This window comes from Canis aureus, chromosome 7 (genome assembly GCF_053574225.1).
Source record: "Canis aureus isolate CA01 chromosome 7, VMU_Caureus_v.1.0, whole genome shotgun sequence".
NCBI lineage: Eukaryota > Metazoa > Chordata > Mammalia > Carnivora > Canidae > Canis > Canis aureus.
The window spans coordinates 50,225,717-50,251,465 of NC_135617.1; the positions used below are offsets into that span (position 1 = coordinate 50,225,717).

Sequence of the window (25,749 nt, forward strand, 5' to 3'; positions counted from 1 at the left end):
CTGGTTGTAGTAAAGCACTTTCCCCAAGACCAGTTCAATATAGGTCCCCTGTATCTCCTGCTAGCCCTCTGTCTTCTGCCTCGTGCTGGATTGCAGGGTTGGGGATCCTACCATGGGTCCCAGAGGTCGTCTGAGTTCTCTGGGTGTAGCATGTTGGCCACACTGAGTGAATGCATGCTTTCTGAGCTGACCATGCAACACAGCCATCACAAACCTCAACTTGGACTGATGGGCCAGGATCTTCACTTTTACCTCTGGTAGCATAATGGAGTCAAACAAACATTATGCCTGCATACTTTACGCTGCTCAGTACAACATACATATATATCATTATCCTTACCAAAATCATTTGCTTATTCGTTCCTAAGTATGGTTTCAAAGAGAGCAGTTTATAGACAACAGATCCAATATAAGAAACTGTCAAGTGTTGTGGAACACATTTTATATGAAAGAGAGCTTTTAGCATATTTGTTAAAGTAATTTTCATGTATTTATTTCTTAGAAGACTGTGTCTGCTTGTAATTCTTTTCCAACACTGTTGGGACAATGCCAATAAAATAAATGATGGTAATGTGGTATGTTAATCTATGTAGAAAAAGCAGATATACTTTATGGTCAAATAAAATATGAGAGGGGGAGTGAACCAAGAATGTGACAAAGGGCTACATCCTCCTTCTCCCACCAACATATTGAATCTATAGCTACACATAGAGCAATTCCCTTTGAAAGAAATCCAGAAATTAGCCAAAAAACATCAGACAAGTGAGGAAATACCCATACTGAATGGGTAGTAAGGTCTGAGTATACTCTTGCCATCACCGCCATTGACCCCTTGAGCTCCCCCCTACCCCAACAGCACCATACAGTTAAGAGGGAACCTCCAATGCCCAGATTCCGCCTGAGGAGCAGAGGGTTTGGATTCCATATCTAGTGCCCCAACTTTTAGGATTCACACCAGACAGGTGGACTCCCCAAACCAACGATGCTTGTCACCATGAGCCCCACAAGATTATAGTAATAAAGAAGCAATTCTTAATGTGCTCAGAAGCATTTGCCACAGCTACCTCCTTGGGGCTGAGGACTCTGGGAGCAGGCAAAATCATCTTTCTCCCAGTTTTTTCTGGAAAGAACTTTATCTGAATACTTTAAAAACTGTTCCTGAGGCCAGGCTTCTATTTTAGCAGGCATTTAGGGCTGGCCGTATTCCTCATCAGAGACCTGGAAGCCAGTGGATACTTCTCCCACTTTCTCTCCTTTCAGCATGCTCCAAGTCGCCAGTATCTCCCTAGAAGGAGCCTGTACGCATAAGCTTGCACCCCAGTTCTTTTGGCTGCTGCCTGAGAAATAGGTCTCCAGATTGCCTGGCTCTGTCAGCCAACAGGGCTTTATTCTCAAATCCCACAACTATAGCAAACAAAGAAACAGTACTTACCAGGGACACTGAACAGTCTCCACAGCCATCCTTCTAGGGCTCAGCACAGAGAGAGCAAGTTAAAAATGCCCATCTCCCCATCTTTCCCTGAAAAGGGTTTATCTGCATACTTTAAAATCTGCTGCCTGAGGACCAGGTTTCTAATTTAATAGGCATCAAGGTGCTGGCTGCCAGTCTCCCCAGTAACCAGGGAAACTGGTGGACACTCTCCTGTTTCCTCCCTCCAGCCTGTTCTAAATAATAAAACTAAGCCACCAGTATCTCTCTGGAGGGAGCCTGTACACACATCTGCCTCCCCACCTTTTGTGGCTGCCACCTGAGGGATGGGCCCCCAGATTTCCCGTCCATACATACATCCACCCATTCACCCCATACACCTGGATGCAGCACAGAGGAAATCCAGGGCAAAAATACCCAGCTCTTTTTCCCTGGAAAGGGCTTAACTACATGCTTTCCCAATTGCTGCCTGATGATCCAATTTCTAATTAGCCTGCAATCAATATATAAAAATCAGTTGTGGGGCAGCCCGGGTGGCTCAGCAGTTTCCCACCACAGTTAGCCCAGGGCATGATCCTGGACACCCGGGATTTAGTCCCACATTGGGCTCCCTCCATGGAGCCTGCTTCTCCCTCTGCCTGTGTCTCTGCCTCTGTCTCTCTGTGTTTCTCATGAATAAATAAATAAAATATTTAAAAAATAAAAAATAAATATAGGGATCCCTGGGTGGCGCAGCGGTTTGGCGCCTGCCTTTGGCCCAGGGCGCGATCCTGGAGACCCGGGATCGAATCCCACATCGGGCTCCCGGTGCATGGAGCCTGCTTCTCCCTCTGCCTGTGTCTCTGCCTCTCTCTCTCTCTCTCTCTGTGACTATCATAAATAAAAATTAAATAAATAAATAAATAAATAAATAAATATAAAGTGAAAATCAGTTGTGTATACATGTTAACAACAAACTGTCAGAGAAATTAGGAAAACCCATTTATAATAGCATCAAAAAGAATCGAATACTTTGGAATAAATTTAATCAATGAAGTTAAAAAGATCTGTATACTGAAATGTATAAGACATTTATGAAAGAAACTTAAGACACAAATCAGTGGAAAGATATTTTGTGTTCAAATATTGAGGGAATCAATATTGCTAAAATGTCCATATTACCCAAGCAATCTACGGATTCCACATAATTCCTATCAAAATTCTAATTTTTCACAGAAATAGGAAAAAAGAATCCTAAAATTGGTATGGACCACAAAAGACCTCAAATAGTCAAAGCAATATTGAGAAAGCAAAAAAAAAAAAAAAAGTTGAAGGCATTATAATTCCTGATTTCAAACTGTATTACAAAGCTGTAGTAATCAAACCAGTATGGTACTGGCATAAAAACAGAAACATAGACCAATGAAACAGAATGAAGAGCTCACAGGTAAACTCACACAACATATGATCAACTTGACAAGGTTGCCAAGAACACACAACGAGGGAAGAATAGTCTCTTCAATAAACAGTGTTGGAAAAACAGGATACTCACAGAGAAAAGAATGAAACTAGGTCCCTATATTATACTACTTATAAAAATGAACCCAAAATGGATTGATTACTTAAAGGTTAGACATGAAGTCTTAAGGTCCTAGAAGAAAACGTAGAGGGTAAGCTCCTTGACATTGGTCTTAGAAATTAGTTTTTGGATTTTATGCTGAAGCAAAAGCAACACAAGCACGAATAAATAGATGGGGCTACATCAAACAAAAAAACTTCTGCACAGCAAAAGAAATAGCCAACAAAACAAAAGGCAGAATAAGATGGCAGAAAATTTTTGCAAACCACATATCTGATAAGGTATTGATATCCAATACATACAAAGAACCCATCTAATTCAATAGCAAATACAAATAACCTTTTTATTAAAGGAGGAAAAAGATCTGAAGAGACAGGTTACCAAAGAAAACAATGAAATGGCCAACTGGCATGTGAAAAGCTGCCCAGAGTCACTAATCAGCAGGAAAACACAAATCAAGACCACAATGAAGTATCAACCCACATCTGTCAGGATAACTATTACAGAGAAGATAAGAGATAAATGCTAGTGAGGATGTGGAGAAAAGGGAACACCTATATACTATGGATGGGAATAGAAATTGGTACAGCCAGTGTGGAAAACAGAATGAAGGTTTCTCAAAAAATTATAAATAGACCTGGTACTGACCCAGCAGTACCACTTCAAAGTATATGCAAAGGAAGTGAAATCATTATCTCAAAAAGTTACCTGAACTCCCATGTTCATAGCACTGTTGTTCACAGTAGCCAAAGGTATGGAAGCAAGCTAAACGTTCTACAGATGAATGGATAGGAAAAATGTGTTGTAGATGTGATAAACCATGATTCAGCCTTTAAACAAGGAGATCTTGTCATTAGCAACAGCATGAGTGAAACTAGAGAACATTATACTAAGTAAAATAAGCCAGACAGAGAAAGGCAAAAACCGCATATCACTTATATATGGAATCTGAAAAAATAAAGTCAAACTCCTAGAAACAGAGGGTAGAAAAGCACCCAGAGGTTAGGGGGTGGGGAAAATAGCAAGAAGTCCGTGAAAGGGTACAAACTTTTGATTATAAAATGAATAATGTCTGAGGATCTAATGTATAACATGGTGACTGTGGTTGATAACACCGTGTTGTATGATTGAAATTCACTGAGACTGGAACTTAAATGTTCCCACATATATACAAAAGTAAATATGTGAGGTTATGGGTATGTTAACAGACTCAATAGGAGGAATCCTTTTACAACGTGTTTATGTATCAGATCATTACTTTGTACACTTCATCTTGCAGTTTCATTTGTCAATTACACCTCAATAAAGTTCAAAAAAAATCAAATAGGAAAGAAAAGAGGAAATCATGGCCAGTAACTACTCAAATCTGGCAGTTGCCATAGTTTAAAACAATTGTCTGTATGAGAATCACCTGGAGAGCTTTTTCTGAGTCATTCCACAGTTTGAGAATTACAGATTTATTACATTTAGAAAATTACCTTAGGTGAACAGTTTCCCTGATTGATTCTTAGAGACCTAATTATGAATATCAAATGCAAAGTATGTACAGGCAGGAAGAAATTATAAAAATTATTTTTATAAGATGTATTATAATTTTAATTATTCCATATTTCAAAGAAACAATGATCTCTGTCTTTGGAAACTGACTTGTTTTTGTAAAAATGAATGTGAAAATGTCCAATGCATCAAATATTTTCAGAGTTTTTCAGTAATAGAATACTGGCTGGGTTTTTTGTGTTTTGTTTTCTCTACATGTACCTTCACCTATGTCATTAAGAATACGAAAACTATGTCTCTATATATTTTTAAAAATTTACTGGAGAGAATAAGTGGCAAAATGTGTAACTGCTAGAAGATTTGCAATTTCTAAAAGAGATTGATATGTTAATTTGATCTACTGAAATATATCTTTAAAAACTAGTTATGCCCTGCAGAAAAAAGCATTCACACAATGATATGTACATCATCACTAGTACGAAAATATTTGTTTGTTTTGCATGAATGCAAATGTGGGAGTTGTATTCTTTATTTGAAAAGGAATGTGTTTGTTATCATTAACTATGAATTCAGACATATAATTAAGAAAACACATAATTGAATATGACTTTCTCTGTACACAGTGGAGGGCTGGGCTTCTTTGTTCTTTTATATTTCAAACTCAATTTTAACAAAGCATCAGGAAGGAAGTTAGATATAAGGCTGCTTTGAATTTATAAAATAGTTTTCTTCCCAGGAACTCAAAATTACTTGCATTATTCTTACAAGGTGTTTGTCAGGTTGCCAGTCTTTATTGTGTTCTATTATGTACTAAGATGTGTCTGGCAGAATGAATACCAACTTCTCCTGCCATCTAATCAAGGGAGCTCAGCAGAACCAAGTAGATCTATATGGGCTACGAGACTGATTTACTTTTAGACATGATAGAACTCATACATCTATATATGGGATTGTGTTTGCAGAAACTCTATCAAAGTAGTCACAGTGGAAGGAGAAATATTCCGCTGTATCAAATATATTTAGTATTCTCTTGGGTAAAGGGTGGTATTGTCTTCGGAGACAGTTGGTGGGCCACTTTTGTGCCACACATCACTCTATGAACACAACCATTTTCATCAAACAGAGCTCCAATTTACTTTTATTTTTCTTACTATTTACATCATCGGACTATGAAGATTTAATAACGAATGTAAAATATCCAAAGAATGAGACACCAAAACTCATCCTTGTCTTTCATAGATGTGTAGAACAAAAAATGATGTTGATAAACACAATATTAGCCGATACTTACTGAAAATATCCTGAGAGCCAGAAACTATTCTAGATCCTTTACCTATATAATTTCATTCAATGCTCAACACAACACTTATAATAGATTTTTTTAATGAGATATTGAGAGATCCCATAATTTGCCTTAGGCCATAGCTAGTAAAATACTCTGCATGTGCAGGTTCAACATTGTCCATTTCCAAGTCATTTATGACCAAGTCAAAAAGTACACAGGCAACTGACAAATATACTATGAGCAATGCACAAAGTGAGAAAGAAGGATTTATAGTGTAAATAAATTGCAATATTTCTTTACAAAGGATACAAGATCTCTATTTACCAGAGAAGCAGTCTTGAACTGGTACCATTGCATGCAAAAGAGAGACTTTACCCTTAGACTCGGGCTGATTCAGATTGTGTGGTGCCTGAAACACATTCAATTGTATGACCCTCTCTTTAAGGAAAACAGTATAAAAGTGTTAATAAAAATAAGGGATGAAGGTACATATTTATTAGGAATGAGAAATCCCAATAAATAAAAAAACTAAATGGCCAAGTGCCATAAATATCACACAATGCGGAAAAATAATATGTCAGTATCATTAATTAAAAATCTGATACACTTGTCTAAAATTTAATTGCCAACAATTTGTGGTACATATTCTCTACCTCTTCACATGATAGCAATGTTATAATTTTCTGAGAGGTAATATTCAATTGCTCCTCTGGCATCATTGATAGAAAGCTGGGTGTATTTTTAAAAATTATTGATTCAAAAGTTTCTCTCTCTGTCACATTTCTTTATTGATAAGGTTACGTCTGCCCAGAAAGTGCTTCCTGTATGGAGGTGAGTCATAAGAGAACTGCAATGATGCTGCTGGTTCCGTTTGACCACATCTTCCCTGTATCGTCACCTCTTCCCAAGCCAGCTCTCACCGGGCCATTGATGCACAGGCATGATGCAGTCATGATGCTTGGGCATAGTAGCCCCTAAGTGGGCAGCAATGGAGCAGATTCCAAATGAATTCTTTCTTCTTTAAGTCAAAGATGGGGCCTAGATACCTAACAAGGTCTAATAGGCACAGATCTAACTACTGAAGGTAAAAATGGTAGTCTATTGGCTTGTCTTCAGCCCTAGCCACCATAATGAGATAGAGTGTGATACCCAAGCTGGGCAGCCTACCATAATCCCAGCACTTCTCCGCATCCACTATGGAGAGGGCTCCAAGATATGCTTTATTAGATTCTTGATAAAGCTATCTCTGATTATAATATTTTATGTATTCATAGAGGAGTAGGAGATGGCAAGTAACACCCCATGGTTTATGCAACAATGGAAGTTTCCTAACTAGGGAAATGACCTATTGGAAAAAAGAAAATCCAGGTGAGTCTGAATATCAGCATTGCCTTTGTCCTAGAGACCTTGGGTTCTTTCATTGAGCAAACTCAGTTTTGCTAGCCAACTTTATTTATCAAAACTTTAAGAGAGAGAGCCAACAGAGGCATTTAGGAGAAAAAGTATACACTCTGCAATGCTATAAAAGAGAATGGGCTTTGGTTCCAGATAGACTATGTCTGGCTCTACCCCTACGCATTTCTGTTAAATGAGAGCAATACATATTGTGGACTGTTGAGTAGAGATTAAATGAGATATATGTGCAAAGGACAGTGCACTGCTTGGCCTATATGTGTTTACTGTTAAATCCCAACCATCTCCCCTGACCCAATCAAAACCAATATGCTCCACCAGTGATGTAAGTTTCATTGCAATAAACAACTTGGCAGGCAGGGAGCCTTCCTGAGCACTGCCAATTCAAATATGCATCAAGTCACAGCTGATATCAATTTCAGTACTCTTTGTCTAACATCACATTTTTTAGTTTAGCATGTCATGTCTCCATCCTTGCTGTAAATTTCCAATCCCTTGACTAATTTTGAATGTATTCCTAATAAGGGTACTTTGTATTAATGGCTTACTGACTTCAACACTTCATGTGAGTGACTCCTGCTACCCTGTTCAACCCACTAAATTGAATTTCCTTCAGCATCATTGCTGGGCTGCTTGGAACTTGGAATTACTCAAGCCCTGTAGCACCGAGGAGCTGGCTACAAAGCTAAGTCATTTGATTTCATCTAGTACATTCATGCTTCTCTTCCCTGCTGGCTTATGCTGCCAAGTACTCAGCAAGTAGGAAGGTCTGATGCAGTCATTTAAGCTACTTCCTAAAGAGGTACACAAAACCATTCCAAATAACATGGTTGAAAATATATATGAACTCCCAGGATGACTAGTATATAAAAACTGCATGTACTTGAATAAAAATTGTAAAGGCCAAAATAATACGAAGAACTTTACCTTCATTACTTCTCTTATTCATCAGAACTCCATAAGGGAGCTACTAAAATTTCTTCCATTTTATAGATCAGAATTTGGCAAAATATGGACTTCGGGTCTGGCTTGCTATCTGTTTTTGTGTGGCCCAATGAACCATGGATGATTTTTAACCTTTTAAGTGGTTGAAACATAAAAAACAGGAAGAATATTTTGTGACGTGAAGATTATTTGAAATTCAAATCCTATATCTATAAGTAAAGTTTTATTGACATACAAAACAGCCACATCCATTTGTTTATGGGTGCTTTTGCTCTACCAGGCAGAGCTAAGTAGTTGCAACAGAGACCCTATAGCTGGCAAGGCCTAAAATATTTACTTTCTGGTCCTTTATAGAAATCTTTGCTGACTCCATTTACAGATAATGAAGCTAAGGATTGGAGAATTCAGTAACTTACCCAAGTCTACCTAACAAAAAACTAAGATAAAATCTGGGTCTGATTTGACCCAAGAGATCATACCTTAGCAACTGTACACTGTTACTATAGTTCTGGTTGTTATGAAATTCAGTGAATTTCATAAATTAGTAAATCACATTTAATTGCCGTAGGCATATTTTCTATCTTGACCATTACAGATAGGTTTGGCAGGAGGTGACTGCTACCAATTCTATAAAATGGTGTGTTGGTGAATTTATAAGGACAGCATTTTGCTTTGCTGACATCTGCATGGCACAGTGAAGTTTTGGTCCTATTTCAGGTGGAATGATTGCCAACCCTGATATTATAACCCTTCTACTTCTAAGCTAACTTCAAAAGCTCAGCACATATGTTAGGCTTTTGGAATTGGATGAAAGGTATGGGACTATGCCCAAGAAATAATTACAAATGATTATTCAAAATTATACATTCAGTTAATTGCCAGTAAAGAGAAAAAGTAATCCCTTCCTCATTTCAGAAGCCAGAAATAGCGGCAAAAGACTCAATCCATTAAATAAGTGAAAAAAAATGACATCATCATAGTCATTATCATAGAACAGCATCTTAATATCCAATATTCATTTTAAGATTAACTTTTAAATACATTTATAATATTATTTTATTTGCACTTCAATAACTATTAAATTTAGAGGTAATAATTGAAAATAATTGTAGTCTGTTTTTGTTCTTTTTTACCGTAGTGGCATACAATGCTAATCTTTAAGAATTCCATTTGCATACATTAGAGCATACAGCTAGGACCAGGAAGGATGAAGGGACACAATAGACTCCATCTCTGCAGAGACTGGGGCACAGTGACAAATTAATAATTAGCATTGTGATGATATACTGACTTACAAGTTAACAAATTCAAAATTGGTCTCACATGCTATCCTCATTGTCAACAGTATTAAGATCTTTGGGCTGAAAAGCAATCTACTTATTTTGTGTCATGACTTCCCACTCTGAAAGGTTTCATCCTTCAACTATTATTTCAACTATATTGCTATATTGTATCTTAAAGATACTTGTCTTTGTGACTTGGCAGTGAAGGTAAATGGCATATCTTGGACAAGCCCTGGTTTTGTTAGACTAGCATTTACCTTCAGTAAAAGAGTAAAAGAGAAAGGCTTAAAAAAAAAAACAAAAAAAACTCTAGGTAAGAAGCGAGGGCATATGTATCAGAATATTATAAAGGATAAAGTAACTTGCTGAAAATTACAGCTGGACTTCCTATTTCAAATTCCATTTGTAAGGTGCTTAGAAATTGCCATTTCATCCTAACAAGTTAAAAACTGTACAGACTAAAAAATCAGTGACTGTCTTGTATCTGTAAGAGAAGGTAAGACACTGGTAAAAACACTGCCCAAAAGACTGAAAAGACACACAGGTCATGGCTCACCAGAGCAGAGACTGACAAGCAGAAATCACCATGGCATCCAGGGCCAGAGCATGAGAACCCAAACTAAAATTGAAGAATTCCTCGAATTTTGGTGTGAACTTCTCCAAGAATTAAAGTTCTAGGGGACTCCAGTCATAGTGGCAGCCTCTACAATATTGGGAGATTTACCTAGAGGAGCTCAGTCAGATTCCCATGGGGAGAGTGGGAATGGAACCATTTTGGAATACTCTACAGGACTCTGTTCTTAACAGGGTCTGCCCTCTGGTGAAACTAGTTAACCAGGGCCTAACCTGCTGGGATATTAATAGAGAACCTAAAAAACTCAGGTAAGAGTAATACCCAAATCCTGCCCATTGTAGCCATCCTGTCCCATACTCGTGTAGTTAGTGGTTCAGAGCCAGAGGGTCACTAAAATACTGACACCTAATCATTGGACTATGATTAGAATGCTAAAAATGCTTTCTCTTCCCACACATATCAGTACTACATTACTAAAGCCAGTTTATAGCAGTTCCTTTGACCCAGCACATTGTACCCCCATCAAGAAAAGATTGCAAGGCACATTAAAAGGCAAAAAACTCAGTTTGAAAGGATTGAGCAAGTGTCATAACCAGACACGGCAAGATTGTTGGAATTATCAGACTGAGGATTTAAAACAGCTTTGATTAATATGCCAAGGGCTTTAATGGATAAAGTACACAGCATGCAAGAACAGATGGGTAGTATAAACATAAAATGGAAATCCTAAAAAAGAACCAAGAAGAAATGAGGTAGGTACAAACCACAGCAACAGAAATGAAGAATGCCTTTGGTGGATGGGCTTATTAGCAGACTGGATACAGCTGAGGATGGAATCTCAGCACTAGAAGGTGTAGTAGTAGAATCCTAGAAAACTGTAAAGCAAAGAAAACAAAGAAGAATATCAGAACACAGTATCAGAAGACTGTAGAACAATTACAAAAGGCAAATACAAAATGATATGCATCATGTGACTACCAGAAGGAGAAGAAAAAGAAAGGAAGAGAAAAAAATATTTGAAACAATAATCACTGGGAATTTGCCCAAATCAACATCAGAAACCACACCATACATCCAGGAAGCCAGAAAAATACCAAACAGGATAAACACCAATAAAACTATAACTCAGGGATCCCTGGGTGGCTCAGGGTTTGGCGCCTGCCTTTGGCCCAGGGCGCGATCCTGGAGACCCAGGATCGAATCCCACATCGGGCTCCCGGTGCATGGAGCTTGCTTCTCCCTCTGCCTATGGCTCTGCCTCTCTCTCTCTCTCTCTCTCTGTGACTATCATAAATAAATAAAAATTAAAAAAAAAAAAAACTATAACTCAGATGTAGAGTTCAGTAATCTATCAGTTGCATATAACACTCAGTGCTTATGTACATCTGAAACTAATGATGTACTATATGTTGGCTAATCGAATTTAAATTAAAAAAAACTATCTCAGAATAACATTTTAAAATTAGAGAAAATCAAAGATAAAGAAAAACAATCCTGAAAAAAAAGCCAGAAGAAAAAAAAAAAGTATCTACCAAGGAACAGAGATAAGAATTATATCGGACTTCTACTCAGAAACCATGCAAACAAGAAAAGAGTGGAGTGAAATATTTACTATTGAGAGAAAACCACCTATGAACCTAGAATTCTGTACCTTGTGAAATTATCCTTCAAAAGTGAAGGAAAAATACTTTATCAGACAAACAAAATGGGAGGGAATTTGTTGCCAGTAGACCTATTCCCCGCCTTAAAAGAAATGTTAAAAGAACTTCTTTAGAGAAAAAGAATATGATATAGTTAAAATGTGAATCTATATAAATAAAGGAAGAACATCAAAGAAGGAACAAGTAAAGGTACAATAAAAACGTTTATTTTTCTTAATTGATTTAATACATAACTATTCAAAATAATAAGAGTAATTATGCATTCAATTACATATGCACATATATTTTTATATATGTTAAATGACTTACAGCAATGATACAAAGGATGGGAGGAAGAAATTAGAATTATTTTATTATAAGGTATTTACACTTCACACGCAGTAGAATAGTGTTATTTGAAAGTGGATTTGGATGAGCTGTAAATGTATTTTGCAAACTCTAGGAAAACTACATAAAGCATAACTGATACTCTAAGAAAGAAGAAAATGGAATCATATAAAAATGCTAAATTAAAACCATGAAAGTGAGGAAAAGAGTGGAAGGCAAATAATAAGAGGAACAAGCAGAAAACAGTAATATAGTAGCTCTTATTCCAATTATATCAATAACCACTAGAAATATAAATGATCTAAATGCACCAATTAAAGACAGATTGTCAGAGTGGACCAAAAATATGGCATAATTATACGTTACTAGGAAGAAATATCCTTTATTTTATTTTTTTAAAGATTTTATGTATTTATTCATGAGAGACACAGAGAGGGAGCAGCAGAGACATAGGCAGAGGGAGAAGCAGGCTCCATGCAGGGAGCCTGATGCGGGACTCTATCTTTGGACTCCGGAATCACGCCCTGAGCCAAAGGCAGACACTCAACCACTGAGCCACCCAGGCGTCCCAAGAAATATCTTTTAAATATAAGGACATACATAGATTAAACATAAATTCATGGGGGAAAAAATACCATTTTAATGTTAATCCAAAGATAGCAGGAATAGTTATATTAATTTTAGACAGACTATATGTCAAAGTAAGGAAAGTCATCAGAGATCAAGAAAGGCATCACATAGTGATAAAGGGATCAGCTTTCCAAAAAAACATTTTCTTAATATAGATGTGCCTAACAAGAGAGCATCATATTCCTTAAGGAAAAACTAACGGAATTTCAAGGAAAAGTAGACAAATCCACTACCATAGTTTGAGAATTTACTACCCCTCTCTCAGAAATGTATAGATCCAGCAAGCAGAAAATCAGTAAGGATATAAATAAACTCAACAACTTCATCTATCAACTGGATATAAGGGACAGCTACAAGCCATTTCATGAGGCAACAATACACATTTTTTTCTGAACCAAGAGAGACCACATTCTGGTCCATAAGACACACCTTTGCAAATTTAAGGGCCAGAAATTATATAATGTCTGCTTTCAGACCACAGTGGGACTAAACCAGAAGTCATTAACAGAAAGATAACTGGAAAATCCCCAAATATTTCGACATTAAACAACACAGTTCTAAATAACACATGGGTCAGAGAAGAAATCTCAAATTTTAAAATATTTTGAGCTAGATGAAAATGAAATCACAACTTATCAAGATTTCCAAGATGCAGAGAAATCAGTGCTTAAGAGGAAAGGATATAGCATTGAAATGCATAGATTAGAAAAGAAGAAAGATCAAAAATCAATCGTCTAATTTTTCACCTTAGAAAACTAGAAAAAGAAGAACAAATTAGGTCCAAGTAAAAAGAAGACAAGATATAGTAAGAAGTAGAGCAGAAATCAATAGGGAAATCAATAGAGAAAGTAGGAAGTCAATAGAAAAAAATCAACCAAAGCAAAAGCTGGTACTTTGAAAAGATCAAGAAATTGATAAGCAAATTAAAAGAGCAATGAGATACCACTACACTCCATTAGAATGGCCAGAATCTAGAACATCGATACATTAAATACAGGAGAAGCTGGAGGGCAAGAGGAGCTCTCATTCATTGTTGGACAAAATGCAAAATGGTACAGTCACTTGGAAGACAGTTTGGCATTTTCTTATAAAACTAAACAGATTCTTTCGATTCTTTCCATACAATCAAGACTTTGCACTTCTTGGTATGCAAATACCATGTGGAATATTATTTAGAAAAATAGTAAGTAAATAACTAAAAGGAAAGGAGTTATTAAGCCATTAAAAGATATAGAGAAAATTTAATGCATATTATTAAGTGAAAGAGGCCAGTCTGAAAGTGCTACATACTGTATGATTCTAACTATACAACATTTTGGGAAAGGCAAAAGCATGGAAACAGTAAAAAGATCAGTGTTTGCAGAGGGTCGGAATGGAGGACTAGAGATGAATAGGCAGGCCACAGAGGATATTTAAGGCAGTGAAATACTCCATCTGCCATTACAATGACTGATATACGTCATTATACTTTTGTCCAAACCCATACATAGAGTGTAAGACACCAAGTGTGAACCCTCAGGTAAACTGTGGACAATGAGTGATTGTTACGTGTCATTGCAGATTCATCCTTGGTAAGAAATGTACCTTCCTTATCAGTGGTGTTGCTGATAGGGGACAATAGGCATGTGGGGGTGGGGCAGGGAGCATAGGATAAATCTCTGTACTTTGTGCTCTCTACTCAACTTTGTCATAAACCTACAACTGCTCTTAAAGTTTTTAAATAAGAAAAACTAAAGCAAATAAGATACCCTCAAACTGTCTTCTTACTTTTAGTGCCTTTATCTCATTTTCTGGACAAAACTTCCTTCAAACTGAAGCTACCTCATATAGTAAATAAATGATGTGTATCTTTGCCTGGTTATATTTCTTCCTTCCTCCCAGTCCTCTTAGGATTTTGTCTGCATTCCTCCTGTACTTTTGTTTCTTATTATTGCTGTTTGTTAACTTGAGTCATTCTGGCAGATTCCGTATACTGTAAACTCTTTGTGGGCAGGTACTGAATCTTATAAAGGTATTTTCATCTCCTGCGATACCGGCTTAATGACAAATCATTGACTTCAATTGGATAAAAGATTTAATTGTGTAAATGTACATTATAAGGCAAGATGTGTGCTTTTGTTTGACACACACAGAGAAACCATTATGCACCACACAGTTTCTTGTGTTAAACTAATAAATACCTAACTACTTTTACTGTCTGGTTCGCTTTGATATTTTGCAAAGAGAAAGATTAGATAAACAGGAAGTGGAGAGGAGCAAGGAAGGCAGAAGATGTCATACTGGAAGCATTAGAGTGCCCAATCTGAACCTGGTTTTTAGTATAATCTTCCTTCCAGGTACAGTCAGAGCACCCAAGCATGTTCCTCCTTTCTCTCTCTGTCTTTAATACTTATTAAATATTTAGTATATGCAGAAAACTACTCTTTAGGAGCCTTAATATTTTGTATTCTAAGTGCCTCAAATTAATTTTGCTGAGGTGGATAAATATGATTGTTTACGCTAATTTATGATAATAAATCTGATCTGCACAGACTTTATGGTTAAGACACTAGTGGTCATGCCATGTTTTTTGAACCATATCAGTCCAATGAAAGATGAGTCAATTCTAAAACATAACATTTTTTTTTTCTTTCATAGGCTTTGAAAGCTAATTGTCTCAGTTCAAATTCTAATTCTACCATTTACTAGGTCTTTGTACTTTGAGATCATTAAGGAAGTTCTATAAGCATTCAGTTTCCTTGTTGGATACATGGAGATGATAGCTGAGCTTAGCCAGTAACATTTCTGTGAGGATCAATTGAAATAATATATTTAAAATGCTCTCTACATTATTGGCACTCAATAAATACTATTAATAATATTGTAATTAGGGATCCCTGGGTGGCGCAGCGGTTTAGCGCCTGCCTTTGGCCCAGGGCGCGATCCTGGAGACCCGGGATCGAATCCCACATCGGGCTCCCGGTGCATGGAGCCTGCTTCTCCCTCTGCCTATGTCTCTGCCTCTCTCTCTCTGTGTGTGTGTGTGTGACTATCATAAATTAAAAAAAAAAAAATAATAATAATATTGTAATTAGAGTTGATCTACAGCTGCCTCTATTACGGATCTCTTGACCTCTGGGTCAGACATATTTGAGTGGATAGTTAATGCTGATAAAATTTAATTTATTAACTGAACTATAATAAGCTATTATTTGTTCACTCCAAATGCTTTATATAAAGAGAACTGTCCCAAGCCTCCAAGTCCTTGGTATTTTCTCTCCATACTTAACAAAACAGAATCACTAAGCTTGATGATCTATCCCTTTTTATTTTAATTTTTTAGCTAGCTTTAAATAGTATGATGTGTTCACATATATCTTATAATTCATTGGTTATTTAATCTGAATAGAATATAAACCCACAGTACATTTTTAAAAAATCTAGTTCTAGTGTGTTAGTCTTAAAAGGATGTTGACACAGTTACTCAATATGCCTTTACTGTGAATATATGACACTGATTCAAGAATTGAGAGGGTTTAATTGCTAAAATGATTAATTTTACTCTTATTTCTGAAAATGAAATTTTTGTGAGGAGTATTTTATTGGATTCTACTCAAGTTTACTAAAATCATCATTGGCGTTAGGAATACCTTTATAAAGTTCAGAATTCACGTTTGATGTCCAGATTATTTAATAAAGTCTTTTGTGCTACATGTTAGCCAGATCAAAATGATTGCAACCATAGAACTCTGGAGCAACAGCAAATGAGCTCCCTTGTCAATGAATACAGCAAAATATTTAGAAAAAAAGGAGAGTCCATCATCAGATGGCAAATTAAATTATATTTTGAAGATCTATCAATGATATAGAGTATATAACTTCTAATCCAATTTCACATATCATTTATTAAACATAAAATACATTAGTCTGGGGGTACCTGGGTGGCTCAGTCGGTTAAGTCTGCCTTCAGCTCACATCATGATCTCAGGGTCCTGAGATCGAGCCCCACATCAGGCTCCTTCTTCCTCTCTAATTCTAATTCAATTCCTTACAAAAAGGAGAAATTTGACATGTGTGCCAGGAAGTCTAGGAGCAAACACATGAAATCATTAACTTAAGTAGCATGTTTGTCATGGATGCCTTTTCCTGATCCTTTCAGGTCCTAACTATTTTAGTCCTTTGACTAAATTAGAGAACAGTTTACACTGTGCCATACCTGCTCCACTTTCTCTGTGTAACCAGCTACAGCTCAAAGTCATTTTGGTATATAAAATGGATCTTGATCATATTCAGGGATATTCAAATAAACTTGAGATCAGCAATTTGAGATTCAGTGTCATGACACTCACTGCCAGTTTGACTCACCATATGGGTTAGTTCTACTTTCTAGTTGTCAAATCAAGTCCCTATTTCTAGAAAAAGAGTAAAACATAATGTTCTTCTTATTATATTTCCACCCTTTCCCACAGAGGATAGAATGTCCAGCCAAGCATGTGCTTCTGACTACCCACCTTATTAGCTCCTCTGAGAGGATGGATTGATTAGTAAGATTAATCAGAAAGAAAGTCATTGAACAGACCACTTTTCACCAGCATGCAAAAATGCCATGTGTGTTTATATGAGGATGAAACAGGGGGGTGGGCAGGAAAGAGGGTGGAGAGGAACAGAAGTACTGCAGGAAGCATCCAACAGACTCCTAGATCTTAGCTTTAGCACTCCCTTCTAGCCAAACTCTGAGTGTGGTGAGGATTGACTGCCAGGGTATCAGAGGCTTCTTTATTAGAGAAGGGAGAAAAAATAAAGTACAGAATTCAAACACTGACATTCATTCCCCAAAACTCTGATTTCTCAGATCTTGTCACTGCATCCCTGTTTTGTTCTCTAAATCCAGATTTCGGCTTGGACCAAAGATTTTCAGTTTTAGAGAAACTTAGTTACTCTATCAAGTCCCAAAATTAACTAGAATATGTGCTAGAAATCCTGTCAGGAGCAGGTTCCTGTGACCAGCCATAACTCCCTATGCCAACTACTCTCAGATGAACTAGTAGTTTGTATGTCCCCCCTTCCTGTCTTTGAGGCCTCATCTTACTCCATGTTACTACTGCCAAATGTTGGATTCTGTTTTGAACTAAACTGTTGTGATTTCTTGTTATATTTCCAACATTCTAAGTTTCTCTTTCCTCTCATCCTTCCACCTGAAGTAGTCAAACTCTCCCCATGCCTCATTAGAAATTATTGCAGTTTTAGCTCTAGGCTGTCGATCTTCTTTTACAATTGTGCTGTGGTTGCTTGGTCCCTGTCTGGTCATATTTTGAAATATGGTAACTTTACTTGGCTAAGAATGTCAGGACAAAGAGATCCTTTGTAAAAAAGTTTCACCTTTGAGTTTATGTTTCTGTCATGAAAAGCCATCTGGATAAGGAATAGCTCAATAGATAAAACATTTAAAGAGTTATCAAAAGCTTCTTTGTTACTTTTAGCCTATGGCAGTTTTGTGGTTGCTACCATCTTGAGAAATATTGGTATGCCTTATACAAGTTTGTATCCTCATCACGAATGTGGAAGAAGTATTTAAGAATACTAGCCAGCATCCCTCAGTAGGATGTCTGGCTGGCTCAGTTGGTAGAGCGTACAGCTCTTGATTTCAGGGTTGTGAGTTTGAGGTCCACAATGGGTGCAGATATTACTTAAAAAATAAAGTCTTAAAAAAAAGAAGAAAAAAAAACATAGATAGCATCTTGGATTTAAATCAAATCTCAGGAAAAGTCTCATTGACTATTTAAAATATATAATAAATAACAAAATAAATGTATTTTCAGCAGGGGAGACACATTTATTTTGTGGTCACTTTTTTTGTGAAAAACAACAAAACAACAACAACAGAATAAAAACTCATTTGCTTTTCTCTCCTTTTCCTCTTCTTTTTCTTTCTTTTCCTTTTCTATCTCTCCTTGGAAAATCTTAGTGTGATTATCCAGTTCAATGCAGGTTACTTTCACATCTGTCTCCTTCTTCCCTCCTGAGCTTGGATACACACTATTAATTGTTGCCTACAACTAAACATCTCATGGGCATCTGAAATATAATACAATTGTAAATGACTCATCCTCATTGTCCCTGCCACAGTACACACCAAGCTGGCTCCTCCTTCTGTATGCCTTATCTCTGGTAAGGAAACCATGCAGTCTTCCAAGCTAAAAACCTAACAAATATCCAACGCTCATCCTTTTATTCTAATAAAAATCATATATTTGATTAGCAGGTATTTGCTCTAATCCCAAATTATTTAGCAACTTTGTTCCCTCTCATTCATCCTGCCGTGCCTCTGCATTAGTTTGTCACCCACCAACAGTTTTCTTGGGTTTACTGCAAGAGTCTCCTTGTCGAATCCCATGTCTTCACATTTCCTCCCAACCAATTCTCAGAGTCACTTCCTGGAACTTCTTTTTACAAAATCATCATTATCAGGGCACCTGGGTGGTTCAGTGGTTGAACATCTGCCTTTGGCTCAGGTCGTGATCCGGAGATCCTGGGATCTAGTTCCAAGTCGACTCTCTGCAGGGAGCCTGCTTCTCCCTCTGCCTATGTCTCTGCCTCTCTCTTTGTGTCTCTCATGATTAAATAAATAAAATCTTAAAAAAAAAATCATCATCACCATCATCGTCACAGCAACAATAATCAAGTTTGCTCCATACTTAAGAGACTTCAAAGATTTCTCACTGCTTCCAAAATGCAGTCTAAACTTTAGCTCAACACATAAGATATATAATTCAGCTCTAAACTTTCTTTTCTGACATTAACTGCTCCTTCTTTGCACCCCGATAAACACTGAGATCAAACCACACAAACCTCTTCATTGTTTTACAAAAATGTCATGCCTTTTAAACATTTCTTTCTTTGTATATGCTTTCCTTCTGTCTAGAGTATATCCTCTACTTTATTTTACTGGCATTCAGTATTTCCATTATGGCTTCTCATATACAATACTGTTTATTTTTGACTCTTGGCTCACTAAACTGTGTTCCTGAAAGGAAGGGAATATAAGTAAACCATAGATATCAAGCGAACAATGGACATTTAATTTCAGTGACTGAATAATAAATGAATCCAAGGCAACATGCATAGTAATTACATCTATAAATAAGGATCTTGGTATTGTTAGAATAAGGTTGATAAATCAGTGAGTAGTAAATTGTTGAAGACATACACACTTAAAGGACGAAAACTCCAGAAAGATAACATTTTTTTCTCTTCTGTTACTTGAAGAATGAGGAAAAACTTGACTCTACATTGAAAGGAACCCAAAGAAGGTTACTTTACATTCCCATAAAAGACCAATTCAGAAATTATGTCATACATTTCCAACATATAGTATCTATTCAGTCCCCCATGAGTAATGTCAGGCATACTTCAGAGATAGTGACCATGAATGATACAAATAAACACATTTTTAGGTATTTGATGTTATTAAGGAATAACTGATAGTGGTATTACAGTTACATCAGGAAATATTCATTAAATTTTAGTGATGCATAGTGAAAATACAAGTGTGACATCAAAGATTGCTTCAAAAATAATATGAAATGGTGAGGTAGTAAGAATGTAGATATGGCAACTTTACCTAGTGTTGATGGGTGTTTAGGACAGGTGATGGATAATGGAAATTCATTAAAATATCTGTCCACTTTTGTATGTGTTTGAAATTCTCTCAATATATTTAAACAATATATTCAAGAACACTTTCCATTCATGACCAGTGCCTACATAGTTGTGAACAATCAAAGTGACATCCAATACTTGTTATTGCTACTTGTAAGGCACTCTGGTACTTTCTATTTTTTTCTCTTCTCTTCTATTTTATTTTTTTAAAAAAACATAATGATGAATGATTAAATTTATTTGTTTTTGCTAATGAGTCATGGGAAAACACGGTTTTACACAATGGAATAATTCTTCATGTGATCATTTCGCCCCTGTCCAATGCACAGTGTTTTCTACATTTCATATTAAATATCAACCATCTCATAAGGCTCCCAAACTTTTAAGCATCTTATAGCTCCCTGATGTTGCTCCAGTTTTGTCACATGTCAAAATGTAGCATCTTAAAAATAAAGTGGCATATTAAAATTATGTTCCCAACTATATATTCGAATGGAAACATTACTTTGAATAAAACAGTATAGTTCCAAGTGATGAAATTGTATCCTTTATTCAAACTTGACCCTAGTATAAAAGGAGAGTCCTCTTGAACATACACTCTTCCCTATGTTCCACTCTGTATGTAATGTCTGTATTCTGGTTTTACTGGTCTTTCTAGAATTATGTTCTGATCGTTCTTTGACTTTGAAGCCACAAATAAATGTCCAGATTCATAGACTCTCCAGGCATCCAAGTCATTCCTTAGCTTGTTTGGAGAGCCTATTTTTCAGATTTTTAAAAAATGAATGTCATTCTGTGGTTTTACTTTTCCATATACCAAGGTGATTTTCTATCTTTTTTTCTATGGCACAAGCTAGGCTTCCTGGGATGGCGCCATCTACAAAAAAATAAAGACTTTTTATATAGAAGAATCCAGATAAATGATAAATTTGAATACAGTCCCACCGTACAACTTTTTTTACTGTCACCTCAACATAGTGATACTTTATTTCAAGCCTCAAACCTGTTCTGATCAAATAAACGTAATAAATAAGGAACAACTGTGTACCACTAAGTTCTTGCTGCTAAGCCATATAGATTATCTAAAAAGTGACAAACAACAGTTTGGGGGTGATTTGATAGATATTCATTTACAGTACTACATTTAAGAACCATAAAACTTGATAAAATGAACATACATATAAACTTACACATTGTGTTATAGTCTCTAGCCTTCTATAATTGTTCTTTTGCGTGTACATAATTTCCACAAATGTATGTTATAATCCTTGAGATCTGTACTCCATAATGTGGAAGATGGTATTTGGTGTCTGCTAGGTAATTTAATATTATGCATATTGAATTAAAATGCAACTGGTCCTATTTCAGTATTACTCTGACATAGGAAGAAATAAAGACAAATATCCAGGCACAGAAAAAATAATTTGTTGAGTACATGAAAAAATTTACCTACAAATAGATTTTGGTGATTCCATATGGAGAAATATTATGAAAACAAACAAACAAACAAAACCTTTAAAAAAAAATAAAAGTTGAGTCAGAAGGAACTGTGGACTTAATCACAACATCTGGCTTCAGTATAGTCATGTTTCTGCAGTATCATCTCAACAGCATGGAGATGATGTCTTTACACTGAAGAAGCCTGACCCGGTGGGACAACAGACCTCCTTGGCTCTTCCTGCTGGGCTCTCTCCAGATGACAAATATTCTCGACACTGAATTACCATCAAGAAATACGCCAAGGTGCTCATGACCCAGCAACTAAACCCTGTGCTCTGAGGGTCCCTTAAATTTCATGTCTCTTCTGTCTCCTGATCCCCTGAGACTTCTTGAAACCAAGATCTTCAATCTGTGAGCCCTGAAGCCTTCTTACCCCCTTGCTCTTCGGAATCCTGTGTCATTGTTGCCTTTGATCACATTTGTGTGAGGCAATCATGGTAGCATCCCCCTTAAGGTAACCAGTTTGAAGCTTCTTTCCTTATTTTGAATCACTGTCAGGTTATTAAAATGATTTTAAAGAAAAAAATAAATTTGAATTTGGATAAGTCAATAATGGAGCCTGATGTAGAAAAGTAAGTAACTAATCTAAAAATCCATAATTTAGTGTGGATAAGGATCATGATCAGTTGCCACAGTTTAAAAACAGGTTTTGCCACTTAACCAAACTAAGGTGTATTGCTATCGTAGCACGTGGTCTGTGAGAATCCCAAACATTCTTAAGATTCCCTGACATGAGACAAAGAGCACTTAAAACTGACTTCTCAGGTTCGCTGTACATTAAGACATCTCACAATCTCTAAACCATTGCATTTAGGAATCTAATAAAAGTAAATGGGATTCTATCACTTTGACAAATGGAAAGGCTGTTACTTCATGAAAGTCACAGAAAGGCTGGGAGGGAACACGTGTCGCAAGCTGACACTGGCACAGCACCTGTGACCCACCTGCTGCCGCCCACCTGCCGCCCACCTGCCGCCTACCTGCCGCCCACCGGCCTGCCCCACCTCCCAGTCATTCTGCTCTAGCGAATCTGTGACCTCTGGTTTTCTATTTCTTGTAACTTGCTCAGAAACATTTCAAGCTAGATGATATTTATTATTTATTTATTTATTTATTTATTTATTTATTTATTTATTTTTAAAATTTTTATTTATTTACGATAGTCACACACACAGAGAGAGAGAGAGAGAGAGAGAGAGAGAGAGAGAAGCAGAGACACAGGCAGAGGGAGAAGCAGGCTCCATGCACCGGGAGCCCGACGTGGGATTCGATCCCGGGTCTCCAGGATCGCGCCCTGGGCCAAAGGCAGGCGCTAAACCGCTGCGCCACCCAGGGATCCCAAGCTAGATGATATTTAAATATTTTCTTTACCTTCACATGTTTAAAGTTCTAATTCCCAACATCTGAAAATCAACCTCTTTGTCGAACTTGGAGTTCACTGGAAAAATACTGCCAAGAGTTTAAAAGTTATTATCGCCTTCATCCAAGAAAACACATTTAAAAAATGCTGGTCCTACTATGCAAATATTTACCTGTGCCCTTTTTTCAAGGGCCCTCAAATCACATGGTAAATGTCTTTCATATTCAAAGACTTTTATGAAATACCAAATATTATTATTTTCATTATAATAAAGGAAATCAAGCACAAAGATGTTCAGTGCCAATACGTGGTTTGTCAGAAGTATATTCAGCTTTTCACTTTCCCTCTGTTCTTCCTTCCATTTTTATCTAATTTTATTTTAAAACAAAGTCTTTCATCTTATCATGATTGGAATGCAAAATATTCTCAAGTTTTCCCTCTGGAAATCAAATGAGATTAGTGCTTATAGACCCTCCCTTGTGCCAAGCACTGTGAAAGCACTTGATACAACAAATGTTTAACTCTGAATCTCATAAAACACGTTTAAAAAAAATTCTTTGCAAAGCTCAATACACGTTGTTTTTTGTTGTTGTTGTTGAATTAGCAAAATATATAACAGAATTTTCTCTTCTCTTTAAAAAAGCAGTATTATATTCTGCTTGAGGGATAACAATAAAACATCAAACCAAGTTTAGACTCCCATGTGCATGAAAACTGCAGTAGGTAACTGATGCCAGCCTTCTGTGAGTGTCTCAAGTGACCACAAGGAGATATAAAAACAGGAAGAACCAGAAAACCAGTGAAGCAGAGGCATGCAGGCAGTACTTTTGAATAATCAGATATGACAAAATCATAATGTATTAAGATGACCTAAGGGTTTTTCTTGTGTCTAGGTGGAAATCAGAAAACCCTCATTTTTATAACTGTAACAAATTATATCTTATGACACAGAACTATTTGGAGAATTGCTTGTAACCATGTATCCCCACTTCTCCTTTTTGTATGTATAACCCCCCCCCCCCCCCCCCCCCCCCCGCAGTTGCTAACAAGCTTTGGAGCAGTTCTTCAGAGCAATCTGAAAGACTGCTTCCTAGGCTATGGTCCTCAGTAAGACAACTGATAAAGTATTTACTAACCTATTTTGAGGTTGGCTTTCTTTCAGTTGACAATGTGGCAACCACAAAGGGACCCCAAAACAGACACCACTTTCTCATCTGGATTCCACCAGGAAACAGAGCTTTGGTACTGGTTCTTGTGCCCAAATGTGTCTTTACATTGAGTACAATGGACTGAGTAAGTTCTTCCTGAGATCCAGGGCTCCCCACTTGATAGATGATCCAGAGCTTTATTCATTGTTGCTATTTTTCTTTCTTCTGCAAAGTTAGGAAAAGGTGCCATTCTGCATATGAACCATATTTCAGGTCTTAACCTTTATTTCTCTCTCCTGCAGTCAGGAAAGAGCCCCATTTTGTACTTAACTCAGGTTCCTGTTCCATCCTTTGTCCCTTCTTCCTGCGTACTTCAGAAAGGGGTGCCGTGCTGTGTAGAACACAGGTTGCAAGTCTATTGAGGGACAAAATTTTTATCTCAGAAATTAAAAATTCTTCAGAATTTTGCCAATTTGAATACTCGATGCTACAATGGCATAAATGAGAATCTGAAGAAATTCAAAGACAAGGGACAGGAGCTCCTCTCATTGGAGAGTGTAGAGGTTAATCTTACACCCTGTAGTGGTCTCGTAGGGATCCCCATTTACAATACAGATAATTTGGTTTCTCTATGGAGGGATACATATAAGAAACTTTTGCTCATCATTCTGAACACTTTCGTTTTAGCCCGACTTAATGGAGAGAAACACTGAGACACAAATACCATCAACCAACCCCAGGATGAGACCTGGAGGTACAAGGTCACTTTAATCAGCACACTGGTCCACACCTAAAACCCCTTAGATAGTACCAAGCATTTAAACCCACTAGGAATGAGATAAACCATTACAACCAGAAAAACAGGATGAGTAACACTTTCAACATTCCAGGGGATTCATGTTTAACACACATGGATCATATATTTGCAAGCTTCTAAATAAATGAGAAAATGTTATTAAGGATGATTCTAATGTTCAAATGGCCTAACCGGGGATCTTTTGAAATACCTTGGATTTACCCACCCAACTCAAGAAAGCCAGCAATTAAATCCAACAACTGGAGTGGGAGGCATATTTTGATTGGTATTTAGAAGCTTCTAAAAAAAAAAAAAAAACACTGGCCACATACTATGTATGCAAGAAACTAATAAGAACCTTTCTGAAATAGTGACAAAATTGAGCTTAAAATCATCAACTCCTGAAGAAGTATTTCCTTTTATTCCACTTTCTTTTTATCCTTTAAATGAGTTGCCAGGAGTGAGGTATTAAAATCAAAGCCTCCTTCTCCTCACCATGCTAAACCCATGGTGGCTTTATAGTCAAAAGTTGGCCAGATTAGAAGCTGAAATTCAAAGCCTAATGGTTTCTTTTAGGTCTTCTCCCCTAAATTAAAGTTAGAACTATACACCCAAATGGAAAAAAAGGAAGTTGAGGATAATGTAGTTGGATGGGTAGATAAACCTGTGATATTATTTAAATTGTCACCCAATTCCTTGAGGGAT

General features: G+C 36.8%; 1 pseudogene; it reads left to right on the top strand.

Moving 5' to 3' along the window:
• The first annotated feature begins 21,825 nt into the window (after positions 1–21,825).
• On the top strand, positions 21,826–22,019 carry LOC144316849 (H/ACA ribonucleoprotein complex subunit 3 pseudogene; annotated as a pseudogene).
• Positions 22,020–25,749: the final 3,730 nt, after the last annotated feature.